Source organism: Channa argus, chromosome 23 (assembly GCF_033026475.1).
Source record: "Channa argus isolate prfri chromosome 23, Channa argus male v1.0, whole genome shotgun sequence".
Classification (NCBI taxonomy): Eukaryota; Metazoa; Chordata; class Actinopteri; order Anabantiformes; family Channidae; genus Channa; species Channa argus.
The window spans coordinates 1,471,229-1,487,380 of record NC_090219.1 but is presented as its reverse complement, the minus strand read 5'-3'; positions in this window follow the sequence as shown (position 1 = coordinate 1,487,380).

The following is a 16,152-nucleotide window of genomic DNA, read 5'->3' as shown; positions in this document are numbered from 1 at the left end:
ACGTCTAATATGACATTGTTGGTATTGAAAGCACATAAATCAATAAGCAAATAAACACTATAATAACTTTGCTACTACTTGAAGCTCATTACATCTGCCTGTCATAAAGTAAGGTTTCAAAATGGCTTGCCAATAGGTTTTATTTAATGCATTTACAATATGTAACCGCTATATTAATCTTTGTTATGACAGTAATGATGAATTGTCGGAAAAAAATTGAAGGGCTCTGTATTTAAAGTTATGCTGGTTGTGATCTCAGTCATATGGTGTTAAGTCACTTTGATCTTATGTGAATGCCCTGATTTGGCTGTCACTGTAAAACACATTCATCATATGCACATTCAGTCAATCTCCCTGTGTCTCAGGCTCTCTCATAACCAAACTTACGCACACCTAGAATGCCACTGTGGCTTTGATGTGCGTTACAGAAGAAAGCTTTCATCAATAAATAAACAGCTCCCTGCAGCAATGACTTATTTCTGCTGTCTTATTTTATCTGGTGATTTACATTTGGTTCAGGTTTCACAAATGTAGTATATCCTGATGTTAGTGAAGTCTGCTTAGCTTTGGGTTGTTATTTGAAGTAATCTTCAAAGAAATGTTTTTGATGAGGAGGAACTAGCTAACTTAATGACAAAAGGTATTTCGACATTATGTTGTTTGATTCCGCCCCCCTTTTTTTGCATGTTTTGTTTTCTCGTAAAATTAATTTTCAATTTCAGTTTCACATTTGAGAAAATATGCATGACATTGGTTAATGATTTGTAAAATGTTTTTTGGCTAAGTACTATAAAATATACAGTGGGTCATAGGTGCAAAACACAACATTTCCAAAAACAAAACATCAAATGAGAAAAATGTTTTAGCAAACATATTAAAAGAGAAAACACAAAAGTACAACATTCAAGAAAATACAACAACAAAAGAAAAACACAACACAACTATGGAGAAAACACAACATTTCACAAAACAAGACATTCCAGAATATAAAAAAGCAAAGGACGAAACAACATTTCAGGAACCGTTTTAGGGACCACAAAATTTCAGAAAACACAAAAAGAGAGAACCACATTGTTGGACATCAAGCCGATTAACCATAAAAATGGTCAAATAACTATGCCCAATAAATCATGTATGACAACACAAAAAATACCTCTAAACAAATTGGAAAACCAAAAGCGCTTGGTACAAAAGATAGGAGATATACTAACAAAAACACACTAATAAGACACTAACACAACAACGTACCAACTAACAAACACCACGATTAACTAACATATTCCGTGGCAAACAAAGTTGGTGGTCAGGGAAGGAATGAGAGTAGGAGGAGGCAAAGATAAAAAACATGGGGAGACACATAAGCAACAAACACTACATCTCAAAGTCCTCATAAACATGAATGTATGAATTAATGTGGATCAGGTGTGATGACCAGTGCCAGCTGAGGAGCGAAAAGCCAAGAGAGGTCGGAGGCAAATGGAGGTGGAACAGTGTGGTGGGGAAGAATTGCAGGGATACGATCGATATAGCTACGCCAATCAGACCGCGCAAGGAGGAGGGAAGATTACGAGCCGCCAGCTCATCTTTTATGCGGCAATCTTTCGTAATACTTGTCTAAGAGTGTCTCCTCAGCAAACACCTTGAACAACAGGTAGCTCTGCTCTCCCATTGCACAACTCCCCAAGCCTGTGCTTTTCCTGAGAGTAAAGAAATGGCATAAGGCACTTTGCTGCACTCCGTGTGGTACATTAGGGGCTGCAGCTAAAAAACAAAAAGCAATATTGCCAAAATAAATGGCCGTCACTTGCTGGCATCTCCAGAAAAGTGTTCTGGTGGTGCCATGTTATGCTCCGGATAGGCAGAAAAACTAGACAGACTAAGCGTCTGCTCGAAACACCCGTCCAACAAATCTAATCTATGTGTATTTTCCTCCACGTATTTCTGTGTTTGCCCCAATTGAGCCTCCTGGGACTCCTGGCCCCCGCACCCACGGAATCCATCAATGGCCAATGTGTACTGGGAGAATTCAGCACAAATGTATTCCATGGCAAATAAAGCTGGTGGTCAGGGAAGGAACGAGAATAGGAGGAGGCAAGGATAGAAAACATGGGGAGACACACTAGCAACAAACATTAGAGCTCAAAGTCCTTAAAAACATGAATGGATGAATTAATGTGGATCAGGTGTGATGACTGGTGCCAGCTGAGGAGCGGAAAGCCAAGAGAGGTCAGAAACAGAGGTGGAACAGTGAGGTAGGGAGTCTCAGCTGGTGGGGAGGAGAACTGTGGGGACACATTCAAAAAGGAATGAAAAACCTACTTCCTGACAGTTAACACTGACATTAACTCTGTGTGTTTTCTCCCGTAGTTGTCTGTCCCTCTCTGCATGTGTCCCCGGGCTTTCAAGCTGTATGTTTTCCAGTGTGCAGCTACTGGTCCTACCATCCTGCCCAACGTTTTGTTGATGCTTTTGTTGCTCTTTTTCTTTTCGCTCTTCACTTTCCACTCACCCCAACCGGTCAAGGCAGATGGCTGCCCATCCTGAGCCTGATTCTGCTGGAGGTTTCTTCTATTAAAGGGAGTTTTACCTGTCCACTGTTGCCTAGGGCTTGCTCAAGGGGGGAATTGTTTGGTTCTCTCTATACATTTTTATAGTCTTGACATTATTCTGTAAAGTGCCTTGAGATGACTTTGTTGTGAATTGGCGCTATATAAGGTTGAATTTAATTAAAAGTAATGAGGAAATAAGGACAGTATAAAGGAAGATCAAAACCAAAATAATGGAATTCAAAGAAATCTACAGGGATGAGACAGAGCCAATCTTAAAGAACACTGAGATTTAACTTATAGGTAGAAATTCAAAGGACAATTTATGTCATTTACTAATTAGCAGGACATGTCAATTATTTAAAAGCTTTTGTTATATATTCAACAGCAAGGATTTTAGATGAAAGCATATGAAACTAAAAACACTGACACTGTTTCTCTAAAGAAAATTGTTTGTGCTCACTGAAAGACAATGTGTTCTCAGGCCGTGCCCCCAGCAGCAGGAGCCACCGATGGACCAACCCCCCAAACAACCACCTCCTGCAGCAGAAGGACAGTTTTCAGCCCACTAATTCATTTCAGCAAGACCATTGTGTGGGCACTGTGGCAGTGCTGAGATCGAGGGCTCTGGCAAAAACAAAAATGTAGGGTTATTGTGACCTCAGCTGTTGCGATGTGTTGACCAATCAAATACATGTTACAGCACATGGCTGGCATTTACTTTATATCTATAAGTAAAATATAATATAAGTATATCTAAACAGTAAAAAAAAAGTAAACTTATCATTTCAGTTAATTCAAATACATAACTGTTGTTAACTGTTGTTCCAGTTAATTTAATTTACAGTGTGAACTTTTAATGTTCAGACCACGCTTTCATGATACAAGCTTTCATGATCTTTCACTTTCCAATAATTGTTCTTTTTTTGATGCAAAACTGTTAAAATGCTGCACGGGTGATTTACAGCGTATCCAGATATTCCCAGGGCTTAAATGTTTTCAAATTTTATCATGTTACATTTCAAAATGGATTAGGTTAATTCTTTTTCTCGAAGTTCAACAAACAAAACCCAGAATAAATAGAATAAATAAGAAGTTGCGATCTTTATGAATTTTCAAGTATTCATCGCCTTTGCTTAATACTTTGTTGAAGTACCTTTAGCACCAAATACAGCCTCACCTTTGTTTGAGTGTAATTCTACGCTTCTAAGCTTCAAGCTTATGGAGCCATTCAAAGAATTGTCCTGTAGCCACTTCTTTGTTATTTTGGATGTGTCCTTAGGGTTGTTTTTCTGTTGAAAGATGAACCGTCACCCCAGTCTGAGGTCCAGAGCAATCTGGAACAGGTTTTCATCAAAGACGTTTCTGTACATTGCTGCATTCATCTTTCCCTCAATCCTGACTCCCAGTTCCTGCCGCTAAAATACATCACCACAGCATGATGCTTCCACCACCATGCTTTACTGTAGGGATGGTATTGGCCAGGTGGTAAGTAGTGCCTGGTTTCCATCTTTGTTTTATGAGACCAAAGAATTTTGTTTCTCATGGTCTGAGAGTCCTTCAGGTGTGCTGTCATGTGCCTTTTACTGAGGAGTGGTTTCCATCAGGCCACTCTACCATACAGGTCTGATTGGTGGAGTGCTGCAGAGAAGGTTGTACTACTGGAAGGTTCTCCTCTCTCCACAGAGAAATGCTGGATCTCTTTCAGAGTGACCATCAGGTTCTTGGTCATCTCCCTGACTAAGGCCCTTCTCTCTCGATCGTTCATTTTCGAGTGGTCCGCTCTAGGAGTCCTGGTGGTTCCAAACATCTTCCATTTATAGATGATGGAGGACACCGTGCTCATTGGGACCTTCAATGCTGCAGAGATTTTTCTTTACCCTTCCCCAGATCTGTGTCTTTATACAATTCTGTCTCAGAGGTCTACAGACAATTCCTTGAACTTCACAGCTTGGTTTGTGCTCTGTCATGCACTTATAACTGTGGGACCTTATATAGACAGGTGTATGCTTTTCCAAATCATGTCCAATCAAGGATCATCAGTGAAAACAGGATTCACCAATGCGAAGGGCGACTGTGGCGTAGGAAAGTAGAGTGGTCGTCTACCAATCTCGCAGTTGTTGGTTCAATCCCCAGCTCCTCTGGTCCATTTTGGAAGTGTCCTTGAGCAAGATACTGAACAACTTTGTTGATCCCGGGGAGTGTTGGCGAGCTGCATAGCAGCTTCCCCATCGGTGTGTGAGTGTATGTGTGACTGTGAGTGTGAATGGGTGAATAAGAAACAGTGTAAAGCGCTATGAGTGCCAAAAGATAGAAAAAGCACTATATAAGTGCAGACCAGAGCTCAATTTTGAATGTCAAGGCAAAGGTCATGAATACTTATGTACATGTGATTTATTTATTGTTTTTTAAACAAATTGCAAAAATTTCAAACAAACTTCTTTCACGTCACAATTATGGGGTATTGTTTGTAGAACTTTGAGGAAAGTAATGAATTTAATCCATTTTGAAATAAAGCTGTAACAATGCTTTCTTATTGTTGTTGCTCAATTTCACTCAAATAGTTTACACTAAATTACATAGGCAAAAAGTTGCATTCTCTTTATTCAAATGGAAAAAAAATTAATATAATGTTTTAAACACATTTGGCTAGTCAGCTTTTTCTTCCAGCATTTCCTGTAGCAACTCCAAAAATTTAATCTCCCAAGGTAATTATTGACTGTGTTTGTCTGATGCCACAGTTGGATTTAAGTTGAATTGTGCAACAATTATTGTGCACAGTTCAATTCAACAATTGTGCATATGATCAATGCTGTGCAGGTGTGGTTCCTCTTAAATGAGCTGGTGTTGTGTTTCACACCTGAAAATCCAGGATTCCATACCTCTAATCCCAGGCGCCAAGAGCAAATCAGATGTCAAAATGTCTTGTATTGAGCAAAAAACTTCCTTCACAAAATCATGCATAGGCATTAACACACCAATCATATAGGGGCAACTGTCAATGCAATTAATTTGTCATACAAAGCACTATTAAATCAAATGTAGCTACATAAAGTAGGGAAGTTAGTTGGCAAGTCACAGAGAGAGTTAGCATAACTACTCCTGTACAGCTGCTGTAATCTCTTACTCAATGTACATCTGCAGACAAACAGGTGTTTGCCACTCCCTGGCATCTTTCTATCTCTGTTTTCTTTTGTTCCACGCAGTCATTCATGACTTTTTATTGGGTTTGCATTGTGTAGTCCAGTTTGCAGTCCTCTTAACAGTAATAATGTAAAATGTGAAGCAGAAGGTCCTTTTCTCCATTGCATCGATTGCAGACTCTGAAAATACTCACACTCACTGACAACTTTATAGTATGCCATTATTTTATGATACCTAAATTGAGAAGTTGTGTAACTGCTTCAGTCCTATAATCAACTTGTTACTGCTTAAATCCAGATTGATTGATTGATTTGGACAATTATTCTTAAACTGTATTATTTTTTTTCAATGGCAAAACTTGACTTGACTTGATTTATTTATTTTTTCTTTTCAGAAAAAATATGACTTATTTCAAAGAAGTAAGGATGTTTTTTACTTTCTTTAAATTCCTTTTTGTAATCTGAATGTATAGGATGCTGTGTGTACTGATGATATATATATTTTCTCTTGTGTTTAGAATAGACAGTGACTGAAGTTAAGAGAAGTTAAAAGACAACCAAAAATGCTAAAGTAGACGGGGTGCAAAAAGTCAATATTTATTATTGATGTGTTGAGCCTCTGTGACTGAGTTCAGAACAGTGACTTCTAAGAGAATCCCAAATTCACCAGAAGAGGAAACAGCTTTGTGGCAGACAGACTGGTTTTTTGTTTTTGTCTTTTTGGCTTATACCATGAGTTCAGGGTTGCCATGGCAGATCGTTTTGTCAGCATGTTGATTTGGCACAGTTTTTACCCTCCCCAATTTATACCGGGCTTGGGACCGGCACTGCACGGCTGGGTATGGAGATGGACTGTGGGGGGATTCAGTGTCTTGCTCAGTGACACACTGGGGCAAGAAAAATCAGACCCTATTGTCAGTAGGTGGCCACTCTATCAACTGAGCCACTGCTGCCACTGCTGCCCCTGTGGCAGATAGACACAAAAAATAATAATGGAATATGCAGAGATGGAAAGCTCATATGGACTGTGGACTATGGATTTGGTATGTATATACACCAATATTTGGTGAATTCATCCTTCCATAAACACTATCTGGGCTAGACCATAACTCCTTCCAGGGGGATTCAACTTTTATATTTAATTGAACAATCAAAGACTTGACACCATTATTACTACAATTATTCAAGTTTTCATATTCTGGCATATGCCCAATCATTAATAGATGCCTTTTATCTGACACAATACTTTCCAAGCTGTTCAATAATATAAAAAAAAAAACATAACGTACATTCAGAACAATTATAATAATCTCACAAGTCCCCTCCCTCTGATTTGGATGCATCCACTGGGGGACTGGTCCCTGTCCTTCACCATGGCAACACACAGCCTCTCTACTTCTCTCTTTGTGAGTGACTGTTAAATATCAGTGACTTATACTGTCTTGCTCCATATTACATTTGTGCAGTTACGTTTGGTTTCTCTCAGTCGGGCTCTTACACTGTGGACAGTGTAGACAGTCTGAAAACTAGTGTAACACAAAAAACGGCACATAGATCGCTTTATCTGCAATGAGCAGATAAGCAGATAAGTGAGCAGATAAGCTTTTTAAAAATCTAATTGAATTACAGGTGGTAACGAGCATTTCCAAGTTACTGAATATCGCTAACAGTACAGTTAAATCTATTATAAAGAAATCTAAGGAACATGGCAAAGGTATAAACCTATCTTGACTATGCTATCCTCAAAAACCGACTCACGATACAACAAGGAGACAAGGCACTTAATGCTGAGACACCTATAGTCCAACCTCCGCCAAAGGAACTTTTCCCGAGGACCAGGAATATTTATTTTACAGAACTTAGTGCCTCTACCAGCGTTTCCACATGAAAAACCAGGGTCTAAATTCAGTTCTGGGTGGTCTGAATCTGTAAGAAAGTACGTGGGACAGCTAATTGGACTAATGAGAAAGAAATTGAGCTTACAGCCAACAGAGTAGACACTAGTCTGTTATTACTGTATGAAACAAAAGCTACCACCTAAAATATTTTCATAACGTGAAATAGATACCTTACCAGATGAACACTAAAACTAACACAAAAGAAAAAGGGCCCAGCTGTAACTCAGTTTCTAGAGCAGATGTGCAAAACTGCAGGTTCAGAACTTGCACGTTGAAATGTTTTGGCTAAGACACTGAAAAGTAGCTTTTGGTAAATGGCCGCTTATATGGCACTTTACAATTTTGCTTCTCATTCACCCATTCACACACCAGTGGTGTTGGCTGCCATGCAAGGTGTTCACCTGACCCCCTTAGAGCAACTTGGGGTTCTGTGCCTTGCCCAAGGACAATTCAACATGTAGCCGGGAGGGACCAGGAATCAAACCACTGACCCAACTGATCTACAAAAGGGATAAAGCATTAAAAGGTAACACAGAGTTCCAGGATGTATAATGAAGCCTTATCAAGTGAAGATGTGAGGTCATGTTGTCAGGGAGAAAATATAGGGAGCCCTGAGTGGGACTTCATTCATTATTGATGAATCAATAAACTAAATGACAAAATCAATAGACAAACTGTATGAGTCAGATCACATTTGTGTCGATCATTTTTTTGTCATTTTGGTTAGGTCTGCGTCTGTGGTATAGAAATCAAAGAGAAAAACCCAAAAGGGAGCACACATTGATAATGGAAAACGATGCAGCGAGAAAGAGCAGCACAGAAAACAAGAGTTCCAGCAGCAGACTCTGACTCACTGAAAAAAACCTACAGATGATGACCACCTTCAATCAATAAAAAAGTGGTGAAACACACTCATCAATCAATTTATTGAGACTTGTATGTCAACCAGAGTATGTGACATGCAAGCTTGTAAAGAATTTAATGCTGCACTTTCAAATTTAGGACTCAGGAGACTGCATGCATCAATTAATTGATTGTGCTGAAAATGCAAAAAGAGCATTAAGCTTTTTGTGGAGCTAGAGGGTGAAATGAACAAAAGCGAACACCAACATGTAGGGAAATCTTGGAGGTAAACTTGATAGTAAATTTGTTTTCCAGGCAATTGTCCAATGTGAAAACTACTTTCTGTTTGTTTCTTATTGTAACCAGTCACACGCTGAATGTCATGCGACGAATGTCAAATGTTAAAGCCCACTGTTTCCTCTCTCTCCTCTCTCTCTCTCCCTTGATCCCCAATCAGCCTTATTCCGCTCACCTGTTGCTTCCCCTTACATGGTCCGTTCAGCTGTCCCTTTCTTCCAGATCGTCTTTCCTACCTTCCTGGTGACAACCCTATCCCTGGTCCTGAAAATCCTTGCTAAAGGTCTAGTTCGAGTTATGTCTGTTCTTCTGAGATTCCTACGTTACTTTTTTGAGAGTCTATGTTCTGTTACTTTGTTACCTGCTTGCCTGATGACAGCATCCCAGTGGACCTTCGTTTTATTTTTGTTAAACCAGTGTTTTTGAACATCTGTTTTCCTACTTGCTGAATTTGTTTTTATGAAGAAGCATTTTTGTATTAACTTTTTAATCAGGGTCTGAGTTATAGTCTGCTCCCCTGCGTTTTTCTGTTGCTACTTCCCTTAGTTGTCACTTTGCTTTTGTGTTGTACTTTGTTCGGGTCTTCCCATTTTAGTTCTCCTGGTTTTTGCCAGCAGCCTTAAGTTGTCCTCCCTCCCTTCCTGGTCTTCTGCTGTGCTCCTCTCCTGCCCTACCCGATCTCCGCCGTAGCTCCACACCTCAGCTCCACACCTTCGCCCACAGTAAGATCTCTTACCCTGCCTATTTTTCCCCGTGCCATAAATTTGTCACTCACCTCTGTCTCTTTCTCCTCAGAGTTTTCTACCGCTTCCCAGCCACCTCTGCCTCCCTCTCCGGTCCTGAGTCTCCTCCCCCGGTTACCTTCACTCCCCATTAATAAACTGTTTTGCCTTCCAAGTCCTCTGTGTTCGGGGTCCAATCCAAAACACTCATTAAAACGTGATAATACAATCTGGCCACAGAAATGGACCAGCAGACACAGGGATTTGCAGACGCAGGGAAGTGTCAGGTAGAGGGTGCCCTAGCTCGGCATAATGTTGGCATTGCTGACCTAAATACCAACGTTCGTGAGCTCCTGCGGAAACGCCCAGGCCCTTTAGCCTCTGCCGCTCCTCCTCTATTCGACCCTGCCCCGCCTCCCCGTGAGCCGTGGGTTGCTCTTCCGGAACCCTACTCGGGGGATCCTGCAGGGCTTTTATAGTGAAATGTAAGCTCCAGTTTGAGATGCGACCTCTCTCTTTACCCCATCGACCACTCCCGCGTAGCCTATGCCATTGCCTTGCTTACAGGCCGGGCGGGTATTTGGGGTACGGCCGATTGGGAGAGGGGTTCCAGGGCCACATCTTTGTTTGACCGGTTTGCCGAAGAATTACTCAGAGTGTTTGGCCCTATAAAATCCGAGGGGGGCACCTTGTGTAAATTGTCTAAGCTCTCTCAGGGAAAGGGGACTGTAGCAGACTACACCATTGAGTTCCGCACTATTGCAGCGGAATGCTCATGGAATAAGCATGCCCTAGCCGAAAGATTCTATCAAGGGTTGTCGGAGTACTTAAAAGACCAGCTATCTTTTCGAGAGCTCCCCGACACCCTTAATGACCTGATAGGTGTCTGCACTTGTGTAGATCACAGAATTCCTGAACGTATACCGCAAGCAAGAAATTCCCCCTTCCACTCGCGCTCCCCTAGATCACCCGTCTTCTCTACTGTTTCCCTCCGCCCCCTGGCATGGGTTCCCCTGAACCCCTCCAGTTTAGGAGGGAATGTCCTCCTCCTGAGGAGAGAGAGAGGCGTTTTCAAAACAATTTGTGTCTATATTGCGGGCATTCAGGCCACAAGGTGGCTACGTGTCCGGTAATAGGAAGGGCTCAGCAGGGAAAGGGGGGCACCTACTGAGCCATACGCATTCAAATTTACCTTCGGTCCCCCGACCACCTTTACCCGTTACACTGCAGTCTGGAGGCTGCTTAGTTTCCCTCGCTGCCCTTACTGACTCTGGAGCGGACATGGAGTTTATGGATGAACACCTGGCTCATCAGTTGGGTCTGGCCCTTATTCCCCACACCAGGACCATCACCATCTGAGCTCTAGACAGCCATCCCCTTAACTCTATCTTCCTGCACACAGCTCCTCTTCAGTTATTCATTGAAAATCTCTTTTCAAATTAACCGTTCCCCTCAGCAGCTGCTCATCCTCGGGTCCACTTGGTTAGCACGACACAATCCCAACATAGACTGGCTGACGAGGCAGTTCATCTGTTGGGGTCCGTCCTGCTCCAGCCTGTGTCTCAGACAGGCTGTTCCCACCATCAGTTCTCCAGTAGTCACTCCCCCTACCATAGACCTCATAAATGTTCAAGATTTATCATGACCTCCAGTCTGTTTTCAGTAAGGATAAAGCCACATCTCTTCCTCCTCATTCTCCCTATGACTGTTCCATGGAACCATGCCTCCACGCGTCCAATTGTATTTCCTCTCGGGTCCGGAGTGCAAGGCCATGGAGACATAACCAGCTGTGTTCCAGAACCTGGTCAATGATGTATTAGGAGACATGTAAAACCGATTTGTTTTCGTCTATCTAGACGACATCCTCATTTTCTTCACCTCTGAGACCGAGCACGTCACCCACGTCAGAAAGGTTCTGTCCCGGCTATACCAAAACAACTGCTTTGTTAAAGCTGAGAAGTGCGTTTTCCAAGCGTCCTCCGTCTCCTTGTCTCTCCAGGTGGGGTGGAGATGGACCCAGGGAAGGTAAGTGCAGTGAGGGACTGGCCCATTCCTTAGTCGCGCAAGAAACTGCAATGCTTCTTAGGCTTTGCAAATTTTTATAGACGTTTCATTAAGAACTATAATTCCATTGCTGCCCCTCTCTATAAACTTACCTCGTGCAAGACTGCATTTTCCTGGTCTCCCTCCCTCAGCTAACTAGGCTTTCACACATTTCAAAGCTGCGTCCTCCGCTCCCATTCTCTCTCCCAGACCCTAGTAATGGTCTGGGAGACCAATTACTCAAATGTAGGAGTGGGGGCGGTTCTCTCCCAGCGCATTGGCAAAGATTCTAAGGTTCACCCGTTTGCGTTTTTCTCTCACGGGAGGCATTGGCTGGAAGGGGCCGAGCACCCCTTTGTGGTTCTCACTGTTCATAAAAATCTTGAATACCTCAAGACCGCTAAAGATTAAACCCCTGCTAGGCTCGTTGGGCTCTTTTTTTACCCGATTTCTGTTTAGCCTATGTCCCCGGTCACAAGAACATCAAGGCAAAAGCCTTGTCCCGCACTTTAAGCCCGCCCCCTGCTCACGAGCGACCAGAATTCATCCTCCCGGTCTCCGCCCGTCTAGCCCTCACTCAACTTGAGATTAGGGAAATAGTATCCCAAGCCCAAACCAATAATCCCGCTCCTTCCGCTTGTCCCCATGGGTGCTTGTTTGTCCCCAGTCAGCTCCGCTCTGCGGTTCTGGAGTGGTGTCACTCCACCCGCTTGTTCTGCCACCCCGGTGTTTCTCTGACCTTGTTCGTGGTGAGGCATCGGTTCTGGTGGCCCTCTATGGCCAAAAATGTTAGGGAGTTTGTTTCAGCCTGTCCTGACTGTGCTCAGGCCAAAACCAGCCGCTGCCCCCCGTACGGGTTATTGCATCCTCTCCCCCTCCCTAGGCGCCCTTGGTCCCACATCTCTGGTGACTTTGTTACTGGTCTTCCATCGTCCTCATGGTCGTGGACAGGTTCTTTAAGAGGGCCCATTTCATTCCCCTACCTGCTCTACCTACAGCCAAGAAAACCGCCAAAACCCTCATCAGACACATATTCAGAATACATGGGCTCCCTCGTGACGTCGTGTCCGAACGTGGTCCCCAGGTTATGTCTAAATAAATATCAGGACAAAAAAAAAAATATTCTGAAATGTATATGGGAGTGAGAACAAACAGACCATTCTCGCTCTTACTGTTATTGTCACACTCTTACTGAGGCCTCAAAAGGTGCTGCTTTGTCCAGTCTCTTCTGTGTTTCATAGTAACGCTTATGGTTCCCATTTCAGTCCGTGATAGACGCTCACAGCATTCAGTGTAGTACAATGGAAACCCAGACACTTGAATGTTTGACGCATAAAGCAATGTTGTGGAATATAAAGTGAAAAAGTCTTATACAGAGGTGTATAGGGTGGTGGACACAACAAGACACAGGACATTGTTCTGGGGTTCGACTCTAGTGTGAGATGTTGCAGCCATAAATTATATTAGTCGCAACCCAACATGGCGCACGAGGTTATGTGTGTGCCATTGTCATTGTTTGTAGGGTTTTGTTTTCATGTCATTTATCTTCCAATTTAACCTTACCCACACGTTTTTGTGCCTTACCCTAAGTGTTGTTGTTCTTAACATAACCTTACCCTTAAGTTGTTTAATCTAACCCTAACACAGTTTTTGTGTTCCTGTAGCATCAAATAGTGGGTTTCCTGGAGCGTCCAGTAGTAATGCCAAAGGGTACCTGTGCTGTCCATATGATACGCCAAAGAATGTAGAAAGTGGCACGATTTAACACCTTAGGAAGTCTCAACGTCTGACAATGTGGGATGAAAATGTGTTGGGAGAAACTAGCAATAACTGGAAAAGGTTGAAGAACATGTTAAACTAAATCTTCACAACAATAGTTTAAAAAAAAAACAGTGTTCATTTTCACTAGTAGCAGTGTAAGACCTCAGATCCCTCCACAACTTTTGGCTGGACTTCACAAGTGCTGTTCACTCACAATTCCCATGCAATAAATGCAGTATCAAAATGGAGAGTGAAAAACTTTCAAAGGCACTGAAGAGTGTGTAGGCTGAGATATTTTACTTGTAACACTAAATGTAGTTTGGGAAAAAACACATACAAAATTTCAATGGCAGATGTTTATTAGCATTACAGTTTTGTAATAACACAAGTTTCTTCTGATATATTTTCAGTATATTTCTTTTAAAAAGTAATTCTACCTATGTTACTTTGAAAATGATGCCTCTATTTAAATACAGTTTTACATTAAAAAATATAAGAGAAAGTACAAACAGCCATGAAGCATTATAGAGACAGAACAATCTTCAGTGCACTGTTTCCCAAAGCCACCACAGAAAACCAAAGTTAAATAAAGGATAAATCTGTATTTTAAAGGGTAAATCAACTGTGATTCATAACTGATGTTTGACTACTACAGGGGCTTAAGAAAGTATTTATTTCCCTTCAATCACTAATCTATAATGACATAGTGAAAGGTTTTATGACCTACGTCCCTACACTCTCTTCAGTACTTTGTAGAAGCCCCTGGCTGCTGTTGGAGCTTTAAATGAAAATAAGATTCCTCCAATATCTTTACCACTAACCCTGGAGCCTATTTTAACTGTCATTGGGCAAGACATTGGGCAAGACTGTCATTGGACAGTCTATCTCAGGGCCAACACGGAGACATACACAGACAAACAACAGTTCACACTTACATTCACACCTACAGGCAATTTAGAGTCATCAGTGAACTTAACATGCATGTCTTTGGTCTGTGGGAGGAAACTGGAGTAACCAAAGGAAACCCATGCAAGAATGGGGAGAACATACAGACACAAAAAGGCCGCAGTCAGTACGTAGATTTGAACAGGGGTCTTTCTAGCTGTGAGGTGGCAGTGCTAACTACTCCATCACTGTGCTGCTAAGTGAAAATACCATATTTATCAATTTAAAATAAAAAATAGTCCGACAAAAGTTGACAGATCTAAATACTTTCTTAAGCAGCTGTATATGTTCTTTGGACACTTATGACCACACTGAACCACCATCAAGTGACATTAACACAGTAGTGGATTTGTAAGTGGAACCTAAACTGTGAGCAGTTAAAGGAGCTCTGGCAGGCAACAAGGGGCCTCTGGTCAACTTCTGAGAGAGGCCTAGGTCGATTACCAAACAGGCCAACCAGGCAGAGACCTTGGGACTTTACAGGTCAGGGTGGCCTTGCGCCAGCCAGAGGTTCTATATGAAGTGTGTGCTAATAGTTTCTCTTGAGTATCGGAGCCCATTTAATGATGCGAAATGACTATAACATTGCCAAAAAAAAAACTTAAAAATATATGGCTCTACCTCTCTGTGCCCAGGTACCTATTTTGTCATAATCTGTCCATGCACACAGGCTATGTTCTAGGTTCTGCCTTGTTTTCTGCTATGTTTTGCAAAGTACACAGCAGTGCACAAGTTAAATGGAGGGTGTACAGTGGAAACAGAAGCAGAACCTTTGAAAATGGCTACACCTTCAATTTTCGTGTTGTTTGATCTTCCAGTGGAGAATTTGTATTTGTATTTAAATTTGTGGTACATATAGTAACATATAGTTATTTTTGTGAGCTTAAAGTCATTTTCTAAAGTCAACAATAACCATAAACACACTTAAATCAACAGAGTTGCTTTTGTTGACATATTTGTCTGAGCCAGAGACCTCATTTTTTGTCCATAAATGGATAAAAACACATAACCCTTTTTGCTTAATTGAGAAATTGAAACTTTGCCCCAAATGCCCCGAACTTCCACAACACTATGCAGAGATCTATGGAAATCAAGATTCAACTGTTCATGCCTCAGGTCTATGAGCAAGATCTCCTTTTCAACAAGACAAACATGTCAACCCATAAAGCATGTGTTTGGCTGAGGTAATGTTTTTTTTACATGACAATGGAGATATATGATACAGACGAGTCTATGGTATAACTAGTTTAGGTTGCAGACTGACACTAATGACGAGCAAAAGCAATTAATTGTTGGATTTAGTGTCTTTATGGAAATTGTTGAAAATACCATTAATTTACATGTCTTTTAAGGTTGTCTTATACTTCTGAGTGCTCCCAAATTTCATTGTCAAGTTCCAAAGCCAAAACACCTGCTACATTAAGTGTTGATTTACCCTTTAGAGAGTCCTTCTCTTAGCATCTTGTGTGATTTTGGGTAGCAGATTACACTAAATTTAAAGCATATGCTGTACATATACAGATGGAAACTAAAATAAAGGAAACATTACTAGAAAATTACAGGATGTTTCCTTTAATTTGGCATTTATATTACAGATCCCCGGATACCAATATAAAACATACAGTATGTCAAATTAATGCAGGGAAGTATTCTTAACATAAAAATGAATTCAGCAGTATTTTTTCAATATAGTGAAAGTGTTTTGTTATCACTGAACTGATGCCACTCAGTTAACATTTAATAGTAATACTCTGACAAAGAAAAAAACATACAAAAAAACCAAAAAAACAACTACAATTCACAATGTCTTTAGGTCACTATAAAGTACATGCTCTGTATATTGGGAGGTACATGTATTTCATATACTTTGAAGAACAAAAGGACCATTGTCTCCTCTCTTTGGAATGATTCAGTATGTGATCTTTTAAGCTAAAATATTCAGAATTATTGTGTA